Raw genomic sequence first — 17,713 nt, forward strand, 5'->3', positions numbered from 1 at the left:
CAGCTGTTGCTGGTCACATACGTGCTGTGGTACATGTGGAAAGGCTTGTCCACAAGCAGATGGACTTTGTTCCCCCAGGGAGGGTGACTGTGGTGCCGATAGTCGGTGACTGGGGCATCTTGCTATAGTCTCATGACCCTGAATTCATACAGATGATAATGAAGACAGTTGATCTTTTGCCTTTACTGGCTAGTGTAGGACTAGTTGTGATGGCATCCACTGCCCATCTGGGAGCCCACGCTCTGACCGTTGTCTTCCAGACACGTTGCAAACCACTTGCGGCTGACATCCCGTAGCAGGTGACCAGAGTCCGGAACAACTTGGACCTCATCACATCTTGCTTTAGGGCCCAATGGAAAACATCTTTCTTCATGATGTTGTCGGACTGTTCCTTCCCACCTGAGTTGTGTGGCGCAGCAAAGCTGAACGTAGCCAAGCAATGAAGAGTGAGTCAGGGGTGGGCGTCCACGCTCCCGCCTGCGGATGTGACAAGCGGGAACGCAGCCCGGATGCCCGGGAGCCTCTCGCCTGTTGGTGGCCCCTGTCCGAGCAGACGCCCAGCTGGCCGGTGGTGTGGCTCCTGACATCTTTCATCGCAGGTTAGAGGTCTTCCCCAAGGGATACACCAACTCCTGATCAGTTTTCCTTGTGATGGTTGCCGTTGGCACAGGTGGTCTTGCCCAGTGGACAGGCTGGGGGCGAATGAACTGGGTTCAAATCTCCAGTGCCTCCCATCCACTATGAAACCTCGGGCAACATAAGTTCTAAGCCTCGGTTTCCTCATGTTTCTGTATCTCCAGGGCTGTTGTGGGAACGATCCTGGAGCACGGGGTCATTGTAAGGATTTGCAATCACATGTGTGAAATGCCTCGGGTAGGGCTTGGTAGCGGCAGTCAGATGACATAAAGTGACAGTACAGTAATGTCCAAGGGTCCAGGCATGAATGTTGGCTGACATCTTGGGCCAACGTCCTTCCTTCACTACCCACAAATGACCTGTTCACCACAGATAGAGAAGGTGCAGGGGGATTTCTGGAAAGGGCTTCATGGGGCTCTGTGCTCTGCAGGAGGGCACGTCTTGCTTGAGGACCTGCTGAAACCTTGTGTCTGGTGGAACCTGAGCCCAAGCCTTGCCATCCAGGCCAAGGAGCCTGTGCAGAGCCCGGGAAGCCCACTGGAGCGAGGGCTCAGGTGGACAGACCGCCTTCTAGCGGCTCCCAGGCAGGTCCAGGGGCCTCTCCAACCAGACCCGGGGGAGTGGAGGGCTGTTGACCAGGCCCTGGCATCCGCCCAGCCCGCAGGTAAGGCTCTGATACCGTGGGAAGCCAGCCACGTCCTGCCCGCCTTGCCCCGTTTGTTCGTTGTGATGAGGTGCCCCCTCATGTTCGTGTAGCCCGTTGGGGTGTTCACAGCTTTCTCCTGACTCTGCAAGGTGGGCCTCGCCCCTTGTCAACCAGGGCGGGAGCCCATCTTACAAAGAAGGAAGGCAGCAGGCCGGCCTGCAGTCACCCGGCTTGTGACCTGGTGCTCAGGACCCAGGGCGGGGCCGCCTCCACGCCCAGCTTAGTGCTGTCTCTGGGCACTCACGTTCCGTGGGTGTCAATGTTTGAATGAGAACTTTTTTTTTTGGCCGAGCTGCAAGGCTTGTAGGATCTTAGTTCCCCAATCAGGGATCGAACCCGGGCCCTCAGCAGTGAAAGCGTGGAGTCCTAACCACAGGGCTGCCAGGGAATTCCCAGTGATAACTTTTAGATGAGTAAACTTTGGTGGCTCTCAGCAAATGCGTCCACACGGATCTCCGCTGCCCCTAGCCTGGACCCCCCCCCCCCCGCCCCGTCCCCAGACACTGGCCCCCGGCTGGCCCTGGCTCTGGCCCAGCCCAGCTCTTCCGTTGCCACCCCCTGGCAGTGCCTCTTCTGTCTTCCTCCTTCTACCCCACAGACACATTGAAAGCAAGGGGGCAAATTCCAAAGACTCATACCTCATGCCCGCCCGTCTTCACGCTGAGCCTTCCCCTCCTGGGGCATCAGACATGAGTTTCTGTCTCGTCTTCTGCTGTCACTGTGTCCTCCTTCTTCCCTCCCTGCCTGGACTCCACCTGCCCTCTGCACACACCTCTGCCTTCCCAGCATCCAGGGGCCACTGGTTGCTCCTTTTCACTCAGATCTTCATTTTCACCTCATCTGCTGACTCACTCCCCCTCGTGTAGAAATCTGCTGGATCGTCACCTTGTTCTGAACAGCTTCACTGGATTTCCAGCTACTCGCCACCTCTCCTTTCATGACAACTAGCTTCTCTTGGTCCTTAATGTTCTGGAATTGAGTGACGGCGTGTCTCGGTGTGGGCTTAACATTTGATCCAGGATGGAATTCAGTGGAAAATAACCTTCGAATTCGAGGGCTTTCCTTTCTCAGCTCTAGACGGTGTGTTGCTATTTGTTTGCACGCTGTGTCTCTCCCATTCTCTGTTTTCTCCTCCTAGAACTCCTTCCTGCTGGTCCTTTGCATCCCTCACGTGTATGTATACTTTCCATTTCTTTATGGTGTCTTTTTGGAACACACTGCACTTTGCTCTGGGAGAGCTGCTTTGCAATAATTCTCACCACATTATTTTGGGCTTTGTATGCTATTAAGCCCTTATTAAATTTTTTTCATTTGAAGAATTCTATTTTCCTTTCCCGTAGTCTTCGTGGATTCTTGTTTCTTTCACCTGTTCTCGTTCGATTACCCCTTTTCGTGGCTTTGGAGATGCAGTCCTTGCCCTCTAAGCATTCATGCTTACAGAGCAGCCCGGTTTTAGCTTTGGGTGGTGTTCACTCTACCCTGTGTGTTGGGCTCGTTGCCGCTCTCTCATCTCAAGGGCTGTGCTTTCTTGCTAGACTGTCCCTTGCTTCTGTACATGGCAGGCTGACTGCTGGGGAGTGGGCTGAGGTAGCAGGAGTGACCTCACAAGCATATGCCCTTGCTGATTTCAGGAGCTGTGCTGCCTTGTAGGGAACCTTGGCTGCCAAACTTTCGGGGTCACTGCTTCCGGTTGTCCCCTTGGTTGTCCATCCCTGGGCCTGGCCTGTCTGCCAGGAGGCCGACAGCTGGGGAGGGAGGGAGCTGGGGAGAAGGGGCCCCCCGAGCAGCACGAGTTGCTTCCAGGGAGTCCTCTTCTCTCACAGCTTTCATTACCCTCTTCGTGTTCTTTTCTCTAAAAAATAGAGGATCTGGATGAAATATCACCCAGGGAATCAATTTTCTAGGCTGATTGCCACAAATCTTCCAAAGATAGCCGGTCTCTCAATGTGAATGAGGAAACTAGACATAAATTATCGTGTTTCTTTCTAGAATGGTATGTAATACGTTTCATAGGGACGGCAGTGGATAAATGGCTCATTATATTTTTATGGCAAAGCACTGTTTTTTTCTTCACAAAATTATTAGAGACAGAGGGCAAAGCCAAGCACTTTGCAATGGCCCCTCTCCCATCCTCCCATCCGCACTCCTCCCCGCTCGAGAGAAGACGGTTTCTTGCTCGGCAATACGGAAACCATTGGTTGGAGGAACATTTTTTAGGAATGTCCTCACCTTGGCTTCCCACTCCATGGAGCATACTGCAAATTTACACTCTGTTCTCCACGGGCCATGCCTGCCAAGAGCAGCCTGCTAGAGGTGTTGAGCCTGAAACTCTGCGGTGCTTCCAGAAGTAACTCTGACACGTCACCACTCCACATGTGGCCCGACCCGGCTGCTGGTCTAACTCGCCGAGCCTGGTCCAAGAGCGCCTGTGGCTGAAGACTGCGTTTCTACCTTTTCCTTTCAGCCCTCCCGTGAAGGCTATCACCTCTCATTTCTCCAGAAACAGTGACGAGAGAGGCATCAGGAAACAAAGTCCTATTAATATGTGTAGGGAGCTGAAACTTTTTCAATCATAGGCCAAAGGGATAATTATCGGTCAATACTTCTTTCCGCAGAACAAAAGTTTCTTTTGGCTTTTCCCGTTCACTCTGGGCCACTTTGTCCTTCGCTCGTGTGCACGTGAATGTCCAGCCCTTCCGCTCTGGGCAGGTCCTGCTGTCTTTGGTGACGTGAGGCCGAGGGATGCGATGCCAGGAGATCCTGGCTTGAAGACGCACATGCAGCCTATGGTCCTGGAGGGGCCGGGTCTCTGTTCATTAAACCAGCGAATCCTCCTTTTTGCTTCTCTTGCAAGTGAGAAACTCTCCATGTGAGTTCTGATCTGGGAAGGGTCAGAAATACAAGTTTCAATGCTTTTCTACTGAGCTGCCCCAAAGCTAGGCTAACGTGAGCTGAATCGGGCCTGTGGTGTCAGACTTGGACTCTGGTCCCCTGCCTGGCCCCAAGCACTGCAGTGTCTCCAGGGTGATGTGGGCCTGGACTCCTTCAAACAAAACTATTTCAAACCAAGATAGAACCAATCTGTTTAAAAGACGGTTCCTGCTTCTGTGTCATTATCTGTCTCTGAACATGTTTTCCTCCTTCAAAAGCCTTTAAGCTCTGGGCCGGGGGGCTGTATCTTGCGCACGTTCCTCATTTTATCCTCCCAAAGCCCAAGCACAGCGCCCTGGGCACCGGAAGCCCTTAACTAATAGGGGGTCCTAGAGCCCACTGGGCTCTGGAGTCCAATTGCCTGAACGTCATTCATGCGAAGAGCTTAGCCCAGTGACGGCCAGAGGGGGCACCTGGAAAATGTTAGTTTCCATTATTAGTAGGGACGGATGTTCCTTGAATGAGTCCTTAAGCAGTTTTTCAGGGAAAGGTGTTAGAGAGAACGCTCCCACCCCCGACATCTGACAGCCTCCTGAGTGCATCCTGCCCACTGCACGATGTCTGCACCTCGAGCTGTTTTGGCAAATGCCCCCCTCCTGCACGGCAGGGCTGGGCAGCTGTGGGACTTGCTCCCGGTCCAGCCGCATGGCTGATGCTGGCTTATCATCAGCCTCCGGGCCGCCCATCACTCCATCAAATGCTCCGAGAGGGCAGAGGTTGAATCATGACGTAGGCAGTTAATCCCTCTTGAGGAAAAGATACGTTTGAAAACGCACCACCCTATGTCTACGGCAGAATCTTAAGATCCCTCTCACCCTTTGATTCTATGACACGGTTGAATTCTGAACCACAGCAGACATGACTTCTCTTGTGCTCAGTGGACAGAGAACGATGTAAAGAGAAAATCCTATAATTCACTGCTTTCTTGTACGAACAGTTATGTTTTGAAAATCAAGTGAGAACCGCAAGAAGATGTGGAATCTGGTGAACTGGGCCACGGTTTAAATAGAAAGTTTTAAAATATTCCTCACATGTGGATGAAGGGTTAGTTTCTCCACTCACAGAAACAAAAAGGATCCTGCAAGTGAGCATCATAGGATTTGCAGTTCTGCACATGCTGACACTCCACAAAAACTGCTTTTCTTGTACGACTTTCATCATTCTTGTTAGGTTTGTAGAGACATCAGTAAAATTTGGAGCTGGGTAGAACCACTTGACAGAATTAAATCACAGGAAACCACAGAATTAAGTCACCCAAACAGAGGTTTTAGAAAAGGACTAAGTGAAATGGAGAGAAGCTGCCAGGGGTATTGAGTCCTTCTCTTGACTCTTAAAAACAAATGTGGAGAGGGTTTCCCCGGTGGCGCAGTGGTTGGGAGTCCGCCTGCCGATGCAGGGGACGCGGGTTCATGCCCCGGTCCGGGAAGATCCCACATGCCGCAGAGTGGCTGGGCCCGTGAGCCATGGCCACTGAGCCTGCGCGTCCGGAGCCTGTGCTCCGCAATGGGAGGGGCCACAGCGGTGAGAGGCCCGCGTACCACAAAAAAAAAACAAACAAAAACGTGGAGAAACAATAGCAATTTAGGTATTTCTCATGCTAATGCAGTATTGCTCCCTCCAGCCTAGATTTGCCTGTGTATTAGTCCTGTGCTTACACAAGTTAAGGAGAGATTGCTGGAAATAAGAGGCTACTATTATGAAACAATTAAATAAATACCTAATAGTATTGGACATTTTAAAGCTGGAAAGACCTCCGACAATTTTTTTAGTCTCTCTCCCTATCTTCTGTTCAGTTTATGAATATGCCCATTTTATAAATGTGACAGTTGAGGCCCAAAAGATTAAGGAATATGCTCAGAAATCGTAACAAAGGAGTATAAACAATACGCACTTCTCTATGTAGCTTTAGAATTTTTCATATGAATGAACGTGTGTACTGTTACGTAAGCTACCAACATACAGCTCAGGGATTGGCAGCTTCCATCTTTATTTTTGTCGTACCTTGTTTGCACTACACGTCATTACTCTACCAGGTTATTGAGGTTTTTTAAGGATACAGAGTCTTTAAATTCTCTGGTCTTCTGTAGTTCTTTTTCCTTGTCCATATTTTAAAAACACGTCTATACTGAGAAATGACTCTTGAACTCACATTTAAAATGCTTTAATATGTGTCTTATATTAGAGTTTTCTAATGTGGATTAGTGTTTGGTTTTCTATGCTTTGTGCATTGAAATCCTGGATTTTTATGAGAAGAAGAACACAGTACAGACAGAGGGAACAGCATGAGTGGAGGCTCAGGGGCAGGGCGCGTAGCCAGACTGGGGATGGAGAGATGGAGACAGATTGTAAAGATGCTGGACGTCAGGCCAGGGCATCAGGACTGCACCTGGCAGGCGGTGGGGAGGCAGCAAAGGTGTGTGAGCAGGTGAGGGACCGATTTGTTTTGTGTTTCAGGAAAGCTCTGCTCGAAACCCTGGGAGAAATGAATTGAATGTGGGGGGACTGGCAGAGGGAGACAATTCTGAAGTCATCACAAAGATCTAAGGGAGGGATAACGACGCCTAAATCAAAGCAATGGAAGTGGCAAATAAATAAGAAATGCCATGAAAGTGAACTTTTTGCCTCTTCTATGCTCTCTGTGCTTCCAGCCCTACGTTCAGAGACTGATCTTCAACATCAGAAGGTGGGAAACTTGGGTCTTGTACACGCCAAGCGACTAGTCAAACAGGAGGTTGGTTTGTCCTGGCATGTTCAGTGCACGTATTGCTGAGCAGTGATGGAAAACGGGACTGTGGTAGCCACCAGGAGATGTCATGGAGCACAGCAGCCCGTCTGAGCATCTCTTTCCAACCAGGTCTCCCCACGAGCAGCAGGGAGATCCTTGGGGGCTGCGAGGTGCTTAGACGGAGCGCAGCTGGAGCTGTGTCGAGTGTGTTTGCAGCTGTTGTTGGCTATTTATTCACCTGTGGGGTTAGCCAGTCTGATAACCAGTCCCCTCGTCCTTCCCCCTGATCTCCTCTACCACAGAGCTGTGAAGAACTGAACGCTTGCCTCGGAGCCTCCCCTGGGTCCAAAAGTGGCCATGGGACGCTGCCTGGCCAGTGAGATGCAAACCAAAGAAACCCACGTAGAAGCTGCAGGGACACCGGGTGCTTCCTTGTAAAGGCCATGCTGGCGCCGCCCCTTCCTGTCTGCCCGGCTCGAATGCTGCCACACCCACTCGGCAACCGTGAGCTGACAGGGACGAAGGTGGCAGAGATGGTGTCAACACTGACGGTGGGAGGGAGGATATGGGGAGACCAGGGGTCTGAGGATGGCACCGGCGGCTGCCGCCCTCCCCTCCTCTTATCTCAGACAAACAAAGCCCCGTTGTGCAGGCTCTGAGAGCTGGGTTTTCTGTTGCTTCAGCGTGTGCTCCTACCTGACGCACAGTGGCTTTTCTCCTTCCTTGGGAGCCAAAGGCTTCCTAACAAGTAGATGTTAAGCCCTGAATATCTAGAAGCAAATCGAGGGTCCCTGTGGATGTGGACGTTCTATAAAATATGCTTCAACTGTTAAATTACCACTGCTTTTGGCTCCAGGTTTGCCAACACAATCTTAATAACATCAGTAATCACAACAGTAGTAATGTCGGACGCGGCATCTGCTGTAATACTTTTATTTTTAAAAATTCAACTCAAAAATTTCCTTCTCTCCATACAAAAACCTGCACATGGGTGTTTTTAGTGGTTTTATTTACAACAGCCAGAAACACTACAGAAGCAACCGGGATGTCCTTCAGTAGGTGATGGATAAATAAACTGTGGTGTATCCAGACAGTAGAATATTATTCAGCACTAAAAATAGATGAGCCCTCAAGTCAGGAGAAGACGTGGAGGAACCTTAAATGCATATGACTCAGTGAAAGAAGCCAAGACGAAAAGACTGCATACTGTGTGCCATCAACCGTGTGACACTGCGGAAAAGGCAAAACTGTGGAGGCAGCCCAAAGATCAGTGGTTGCCAGGGGTTAAGAGGGAGGGAGGGATGGACAGAGGGAACATAGGATTTTGAGGGCAGTAAAACCACTCTGTACGTGGTTTTACTATATACGATACTGTAATGGTGGGTACGTGACATACACATTGGATAAAGCCCATAGAATGTTCAACGCCAAGCGTGACCCCCAATGGACCTAAGTTAATAATAATGTATTAATATTGGTTCAGCAACTGTAACACACGTGCCACATCAATGCCAAGTGTTAATAATAGGGAACCCAAGTCCAGGGCAGGAGGGGATGTGTGGGAACTCTCTGCACTTCCTGCCCAATTTTCTGTAAACCTAAAACTGCTCCGAAAAAAGTGTATTAATTTAAGAAAATAATAAACTGCTAACAAAGAAACAAATTTCCCTTTCCTACCTCTTGAAGAAGTATTTTAGAAATTAATATTTCATCATTGAATGTTGTAAGGGATAAGTTGGGAGAGCTATGAAGTAAGTGGTTTAAAAGCACTTCTGTGAGAACAGAGAGAAGAAAGGCTCAAAGTCGCAGAGCAAAGCCATGGAGCCAAGCCTAGCGTGTAAAGTTCAGTTAGACGGCTTCCCTGCTGGCACAGTGGTTGGGAGTCTGCCTGCCGATGCAGCGGACGCGGGTTCGTGCCCCGGTCCGGGAGGATCCCGCGTACCGCGGAGCGGCTTGGCCCGTGAGCCATGGCCACTGAGCCTGCATGTCTGGAGCCTGTGCTCCGCAACGGGAGAGGCCACAACAATGAGAGGCCGGCGTACCGCAAAAAAAAAAAAAAAAAAAAAGTTCAGTTAGAAAGTTTCAGTGAACGCCAAAATGGTAGCTCAGCAGCAACTTCAAAAAAATAGATTTTTCATTTTTCAGGTCTCTCTGTTTCGGTTCATAATTTCTCCTAATGCTGGATTTGAAATATAATATTGAGGCGGCCAGGAGAGAGGCTGCTCGGCTGTTTCAAAGTTAAGAGAGGTGTTGGGAAACACACAACTCTGGGTTAGGAATGTGCTGTGGCCACTTTTTGCTCTTATAAAAATAAGTGGCCAAGGAAACACACAGAAAAGTTTTCCTTAGCAAAGTGAGTGGAGCCGCGTTTTCGGGCCTCATGGCCTTGGGGGACCCGGGCGAGATAGTTCAAGGCAGCAGCAGACCCAAGTCCACACCGGGCTGTCCTGCTGGGGTGGGGTTAGAGGGGTGTGGCTTCCTGCCGCTCCCAAAGCCCTTAGGCTTCTGGTGACTTTTCCGTATTTCTTTAAGATGACAGAATGAAAGTCTAAGGCAAAAATGTCGCAGGTTTTATTGTCATAATAATATTGAAGGACAAGCTCGATAGAGGTGGCAAGTTTCAGGGGAGGTGGGAAGTGTAGGTGAAACTGAGGAGCTGTATGATTTCCCAGTGTTTTCCCCACATACTATAGTTTTATAAAACATAAGCAGTTCATGTCATACACTTATTACCATGATTCCAACATGGAATTCCGGCAAATTCCGGCAAAATCTCATCATGATTGGGTGAACCCGGCTGCCCCAGATGCTGTGCTGTTGTGCTCATTGAGAGACACGGAATTTATTAAAGTTGGGGAGACAGGATATGCACAAGCGAAACACTAAAAATGGTACCAGGAAGCCCATGGCAGGGGCAGTGATGGCCAAGTGGGGAGAGACCAAGCGGGATAGTGGCTGAGAGGGGGGTTCCGGAGCCGGAAAGCCAACTGTGAATCCCGGCTGGGAAAATCATTCAATTTCTCTGTGCCTCATTGCTTCGTCTAAGAAATGGAGGATACCAGTCCTCACTTCAGAAGGTTACTGGGAAAAGGAAATAATACACGTCGGGAAGTACTTGACACACTGCTGGGAGCAGTACATTGCTGATGAAGGTTAACTCTTTATTATAAATTATTAGAGCAAGTGTGTGATAAAATGCCAATTGAGGAGTTTTGACTCTCTAGCTAGAACAGTGCCTGGCACATTGTAGCTCTGCGCTAAAAGTTTATTGAATGAGTAAATGGATCAAGCATCCTTTATTAAAGGAAAGCAAGGTCCCCACTTGCATGGAGAAGGCAATGGCTTGATCTGGATCTGAAAGACTCAGAATTGTGGAGAGTTGGAAATTAAACCAGAAGAAACAACAGGTGGAGGACACTGCTGAAGGGGGTGATCAGACCTCTGTAAATGGAAGAAGTGGTGTTGGGAGGAGACCAAACCAAAAAGGAGGATCGGAGCCATTGAAGAGGACCTTGAACCTGAGGGTGAGGAGTTGGAATTTCACATCATGCACATGTGGGTGAGGTTCCAGGAAGAGTAATCTAGCATCGTTCATGGAACCAACTGGAAGGGCAGCCAACTGCTGGTGGGAACCAAGCAAGCGGAGGTACTTCAGCGGTGAGATACTGAAGATGTGAACCAGGGCGGCAGCCAATAGCTCAGAGAGTGTCCCGAGGATGGGGTCTCAGTCTGGACAGGACCAAGTTTGATCTAGCTATTCATCCTAAATTGAAGCCTCAAAGGGAAAAAGAGTACAAAGGTAATACCCTACTAGAAGACATAAAATAAATTCAGAAACAGAGTCAGCATATTGACGTTTGTTCCGTTGCTTGTGATCTAATTTGTTACCTTACAGAGCTGGTGAGTCTAGTATGATTCTGTGTCAGTTCAGAAGTGGTTTTTCAGACCCTTCGCCAGCTGATGGGACACCACGAAACAGTGAGTGTCGCTTATGTCGGTCTCGAGAAAGGCCTGTAGGGCTTTGGTCCCTCCCTAAACTGACCCTTAGAGCTTGAAGGCATATACAATGATGTGACATGTTCGAGCCAGAGATAACCCACATCTTACATCATTCGAACTTATATGAGCAAATAATGTACAAAGAAATCAGTAACTTTCCAAAAAGGACACAAATACTTTCTCAAATCTGGATAAGAGACCAGATCTCCCAACTTGTACTCCAGTTTTACATTATTTCATTGAATTTTTGCCATTGGTTTCGTTTACTGTGTGGTCTGCTTCACATCCGAGGATTTAACTAGATCAGACTGTGAATCACCCTTTAATACGGATTTCCCGTTTTGCAGTGCTTTGGACTTCCCAGGTTCAGCTGAAGACTGGTACAGTTTAAATTTGTTCTCATGACCACTTCCAGGCTGGCTGCCGTCTTCCTGACTCAAAAGGCCCCTTTTTGCATTCCAGATGGATCTGCTCTTCCTAGGTATTGGGAGTCTTCATGAATGCCCACTTGCAGAAAGAGCTCTCTCTGCGTGCAGAAAAAGAAGGCGCTAAGCAGAAGGAACCACCCGTGGGAAGACTTTGAAGAACCACAGCTTTTGCCAGGATGTCCTTTCTAGGGCAGTAACAAATGCAAAACAGGTAGGCGATGCTCCCACCTTAAGACAAAATTGCCAGAAAGCAAGCTCATCTCTCATCCTCTCGACAGAAAGCATAAGACAAAGGCTGCAGAAGCGCTCGGTGTGCAAACTGAAAATGGTAAAAAGACTATAAACCACGTTACAGTGAGTGAATCATGTTGGATTAAAAACTTACCATCAAACCACATAAGCCTGTTAAAACAGTTAGCGAAGATTGGACTTTTGTGTATGTAAGGATAACTGTTGAAGCATTCTCTGGGCTCTCCTACTCAGATCATAGAGCACGTTTTAAATTCTGGAAATTGGCCATATTTTATAAGTCAGTCTAACTTCACTTTTTAGGGGAGATAATATAACAATAAGGAAGTCCAGCTTAACAGCGATAAAGGAAAAACAAGAGATTGGACTAGATTCGTGCAAAATAATATTTTTTAAAGAAATCTCTTACACCAACATTCTTGTTCTTCCTCATATTTTAGCCCTTATTATTATTCTATGATTATATAATATTTTATATTTTTATTTTCCCATTTTTTTCCCCTAAGTCATTTTTACTTCCTATCAACAACAAAAAAACAGCCAGAATGATGTTGGAACTCAACAGATAACTACAAAAAAGAGAAATTTTATAACATCCGACTTTCTCAGCATTCATATAGGGTTATTTTGGTAAAAATAGGTTTTTTAATCAATTTTCTTAAGGACTGGACTGTTCAGCATACTTTGATATTCAAATCATGTTGTTTGAGGACCCTACCCCATCGTCGTCCTTGTTGATTCTCTCTTCCCCCATCTGGTCTGACTGTCAGCTTCCACCCTGTCCATGGAGCGTATGGTTAGGGCACATCTCTCACATGACTCACAGGCTTCCTGAAATCTTCCAGCTCTTGAAAGAATTGCAGTTTCGTTTTGCAATCCATTGGCATTGAATTCTGTCTTAACGTATCCATTAGCAAAAGTAGCAAAGACTGACAAGCAAAGGTATTGATGAGATGGTCTGGGATACACGTTCCTGTGGAGTGGGGAAGGCTTGAGTGAGGACTCAATTCCTTAGGTATTCAATTCCTTCGGGAAAATGTGTTACAAGGACTTCTGCTTTCCTACCCAACCTTGTAACTAGGGGATCAGATACCAATTTATTTTCACAACAATACTTCAAGCAAGGTATTATTATCCCCACTCTACAGATGAAAAAACTTGAAGCTGGGAAAGTTCATTGATCTGCACGAGGTCCCGCAGCTCATAAGCTGGTGGCCTCTGGAGCGTGGATGTGGATCCAAACGGGGATGACTCCAAGGCCAGCTCGCCAAGGCCAGGGAGAAGGGGAGGAGCACTGCTCCCTATCCGGAAGCAGAGGAGTGCAGCCCAGTCTTCCCAGGCGGTGAATCCATCAGTGTAGACACCACAGATGGGGCTTCCACTGGGCCTTCCTCAATTCCTCTCACCCTGTGAGGGTAGAAGGAGGGCAGGGGTGGTGTGGCTCCCAGCTCCCGCAAAGGAGAGGCACGGGGGGGTCTGACCCTCAGGCAGTGGTCCTCGAAGTCTGCCCCAGCAGCATCAGTGTCGCCTGGGAATGATAGAGATGTAAATTCTGAGTCCCACGCCCCAAACACACTCCCACTGGTGGGTTTCAGTTACCACTGTGACGTCACTAATGCAGAGTTGGGGAGAGATATACGCACACAACCAGCTCTTCCAAGGGGAGCGGGCAGTTACTTCTGCTGTCACGTGATGTCTGCATTCCTCAGATTCAACCCACTGGCAAAATTGCGCATTAAAAACCACGGGACTCAGAGTAAAATGCAGTCAGGGCCACAGCACTCGAGAATTTGCAGTGACACTTGATAGAAAGATGGTAACTCAATAAAAATGTCAGCACAGTTTGTCCATGCTAACTGGTTAAGAAATGTGTGGAGACTGTGATAGATGTGTCACTTCGGAAAGGTCACCTTGATAAAGTCTGAAGTTTGCTTGTGGAAGTGAGTGCTTACAGTGCTGGGGCCCCGCCATGCCCAGCACCCTGCCTGCAAGGGGAAGAGAATAAGAGAGGGGGAGAGAGAAAAAAGATCCCAAGAGCAAAAGAACAGGAAACAGAGGGAAAAATACAAAATAGGGGAGAGTACAGGGGAAATTGAGAACAGGGAGGACCAAGGGGGAAGGAGTGCAGCTGATGTTACACAGAAGTAACATCAGGAGGGTCTTCTGAAACCAGACAGAAAGGGTCCCACCAGCTGCGGTGGGGGTGGCTCGTCGTCCTGGTGACCCGAGCGCGTGTGCCATTTGTGTGCTCCTGCTTCTGTCACCTGGGTTCTCAGGGATGAAACACACGTGAGCAAACTGAAATTCACGTTTCGCTCAAGTTGTTTCCTAATGTATCCATCATGCTGGGACAAATCCTCAAGCGTCAGAGCAAGCACCCCGAGCAGAACTGGCTGCATTTACACCCTGGAAATGGGCAAATCCTTCAAGTCAGGGCTGCCCCCCGCCCCCGCCCCGCCCCGTGCACCTGTTAAATCCTTACCAGCACACTGCTGGTTGTAAAACACTGAATGGAGTAGTTGGTATGTACTAAGTGCCTAATAAGTGCCTAAGAGTTAATGTACTTTTCCCCAGGCGGAAGGCAAGTGGGATTCACGAAACAAACTGAAACTAGAAAGTAGACCAGGCAAAGCAGGTGCCCCAGAACTGGAGCAGAGTAGCCAGCACAGATGTGTGGGGTCCCGCTGCAGACAGAGAGGGAAATAGTAACTTCCAGAACACATCTACTCTACCATCCCCTGCAGATGCAAAGAGACACTAAAGAAAATGTGTCACAAATTTTTAGCATCTTTTGTAATTATTTTCAAGGTGAAAACAAAACAGGGAATGATAATAAGCTCCAGTGAGACTTTAATTATTTTGTGAAGATTTTTTTTTATCATAAATTGGCATTTCAAACTCTCCTGCCAACTCCCAGTGCATACATGGTTTACTACGCTTGCTTGTTGGCAAGCCCAAATGGGATATTTAATAAATGACTCAGCAGCATACATTTATCGAACAAGATTTTATGAGGAAAAACAAAATGTACGTGTTTTTAGGGTGCTTGCCATCAAGCATGAGCCGTAACATCTAACTCATAAATCATCGTGCAAACAGCGTGGCAAGATGAATGCTACATGGATGCAGAAGAGAACAAAGACCACGTGAGTTGGAAGAGAATCCCTCTGCCTGGCGTCTCCCAGAAGTCATCACATATGGTGCGGTATTTGAGTCTGGCCTCGAGAAGAGGGGAAATTGCAGGTGGAAGTCAGACGCTGTGTGGAAGGGCAGCAAAGCCTGGAGCGTTTTCAAAGGACTGGAATAAGTTTGGTTTGGGTAGACAGTTTATGAAGGGGTATCTCTGTACCTCTTGCAAGACAGTACCTTCATGGCTGTAGAAATGGAGAGACTTCTGTTGGTTTCAGGCAGACTTGTCACACTTTCCTTATTACAGGTTTACTGTTAATGAATTATTAATAGCTCTCATTTACCGATCATCATTCTGAGTGATCATTTTCTCACTCAATCTTTACAACAACCCTATGAAGTCGGTAATATTACTATCCCTCTTTTAGATGAGGACACTGAGGCAGGAAGAGTTTAAGTAACTTGCCAGAAATCACACAGCTACTGAGTTTCAGATTTGGGGGCAAATCCCAGTCGGGGCTCCTAACCGTCCCACTCTACTGCCTGCAGGCAGTCCTCAGGTTGATGTTGGATGATGTTTCTTGAAAAGACACTATGAAGATGAAGCAATTTAAGTTCTGTGCTTTTCATAGAACACATGTTTTCATAGAAAAAAATGAGCTATTATTGCATCAAAATCTGGAGAAAATGAGCTTTATTCCTTTATTTCATCAGTGACAAAGGTTATGGAATTGTGCACATCATTAGCTCATTCCCAGTAACTAATCACGTTTCACTTCGTTCAAGACCTTTTAAAAAATGGAAGCTATGGGCTGAGGGTGGAATGGCTCAGAGCTCTAGGGAGAACCCGCAGGGAGGCACAGGCCAGAGAAGGGTCCTCAAGAAAGAGGATCAGAGCCTGGAAAGGATTGCTCTGTGGGCCATGTCTGCAGAAAGTGACGAAGTGAATCCTGGAACCATACACCCAAATGTATCAGTGCTGTAAGTGAGAGCGGGACCACCAGTCCTGCAGATTCATCATGATGGAAAACCGCACCAGAGCCTCACATGAACTTTCCAAGAGCAAATGTATAAGAGGCAGGGCTGCTCTTTCCAGTTGGTTCCACCTTCCAATAGGAAATGGATTTGGTCACTTTTCCCTGATTATGCTTTCTCCTTGGCCTGGTTGCAGGCAAGCAGCTGCCAGTACGTCTGTGTGCTCCCTGGATTAGCTTCCACTGCATGTGTTTTAATAGTCTTCCTTTTTCCTCATTGATTCAGGCCAACCCTGTCTGCAAAGACTCAGTCTAATAAAAGCTTGAGTCTGGGTGCTACAGACTGGAAATGTGCTGAAGGTGCCGTAATATATGGCTGAAAGAGCCTTTATTCTGAATGCGAAGGAGACACCTGGTAAATCCTCTTGAATAAAAAAACAGCTGGCGCCCATGTGCTCAGCTTCAGGTGTCTCCAGCTTAAAGGTGGTTGTCATCGCTGTGAGGTTTACCAGTTGCCTCCACTGTGCAGATGTGGGATTGTTGAGAGCTGAGGATCCTATGACCTCCTCACTCCCAGGGTCTCAGTCCCAGGGCCCAAGAACTGGAGGTGGTTGGTACTTGGAGTAATCAACATATTCAGTGGCAAAGGATGCTTCCATTGTTGGAGCTGATTCTGTCTGATTCTCCATGGAGGTCTTATGGCTCCTGGGAGGAGTAAAGAGGGTTTTGGAGCTAGGCAGACTTGGGCTACCATCCGGTCCTGAGTTATGTGAGCTTAAGCAAGTGACTTAACTTCAAGGAGGACCATTTTTCTCACCTAGTCTCCCTCTGAAGATTATTATGAAGACAAGATAATACGTGTAATATTTCAAACATTATCTACACAAAGTATAGATAGAATTTATTTTACAGGAATGAAAATACCAGAAGAAAACAAATGATAAAATGTAAACAATTCATCTGTTTCATTTCTTCTTTTTAAAAATTGAATATAGAAATTTATTATATGTATTTACACAGATATTTTTATACATGCAAAAATATGGGATCTCGGGCTTCCCTGGTGGCACAGTGATTCAGAGTCCGCCTGCCGATGCAGGGGAAACGGGTTCGTGCCCCGGTCCAGGAAGATCCCACATGCTTGGGTACCGCAAAAAAAAAAAAAAAAAAAAGGGATCTCATAATGCTGTTTGTTGATTTATAGATGTAAATATATACACATATACATGTACAGGTATCCTTCACTATATGAAATCTCATTATCTGGCTTGTTATCTGAACTCAAGAAGAGGATTTGGAAAGAAAGGGATATTGGTATACAGTACACACAGCTTTTAGGTTATACATGTTTTGTATGCCTTGGCTCAAGTGACAGTGCTTCCTAGAAATATCACTAAGTAAACTGGTATACTCTAATTAATTCTTCATACTGGCTGCCTAATATTCTGTAGATGTACTATATTCTATTCATTTTCCTATCAATGGTCATTTCCTTTGCTTCCAGTTATCTGAGGCTGTATACGATGCTGCAATTAATATTCTTGTCTATACATCCAATGTGCTGAAGATTTTACTTCTCCAAATAAAATTTCATTTCCAATCTCTAAACAGAATTTTCTCTCCCATTTTATCCAATGTGCCCTTCCACACACATGCAGATCAGTTAACCTGTTATTGTTATACCCTGATTACTTCCAGACTTTATTTCTTGAGGTCATGCTTGCAAGGGATTCAGAGACAAGTGTTTTGGAAAACATCAGGGCTCCCCACCCTGAAGAAAGCCCCGGGCAGGTTCCCTGAACTGAAATAGTAGCCCAGGGAGGAGGGCTCCATCATCCAATGAGCACTAGGGCCCAGGGTGTCCTCACCTCAAACTCTTCCAAGCTTAGTAACATTTTAGCCTAAAGTCATCTTTCTGGCATGGTTTCATTCAAAA

At 47.4% G+C, this 17,713-nt stretch overlaps 1 pseudogene; it reads left to right on the forward strand.

Annotated features, from left to right (window-relative positions):
• The window catches only part of LOC132437420 (putative transcriptional regulator encoded by LINC00473), a 41,144-nt pseudogene extending 24,987 nt beyond the window's left edge, over positions 1 to 16,157 (forward strand).
• Positions 16,158 to 17,713: the final 1,556 nt, after the last annotated feature.

This window comes from Delphinus delphis, chromosome 14, assembly GCF_949987515.2.
Source record: "Delphinus delphis chromosome 14, mDelDel1.2, whole genome shotgun sequence".
Classification (NCBI taxonomy): Eukaryota; Metazoa; Chordata; class Mammalia; order Artiodactyla; family Delphinidae; genus Delphinus; species Delphinus delphis.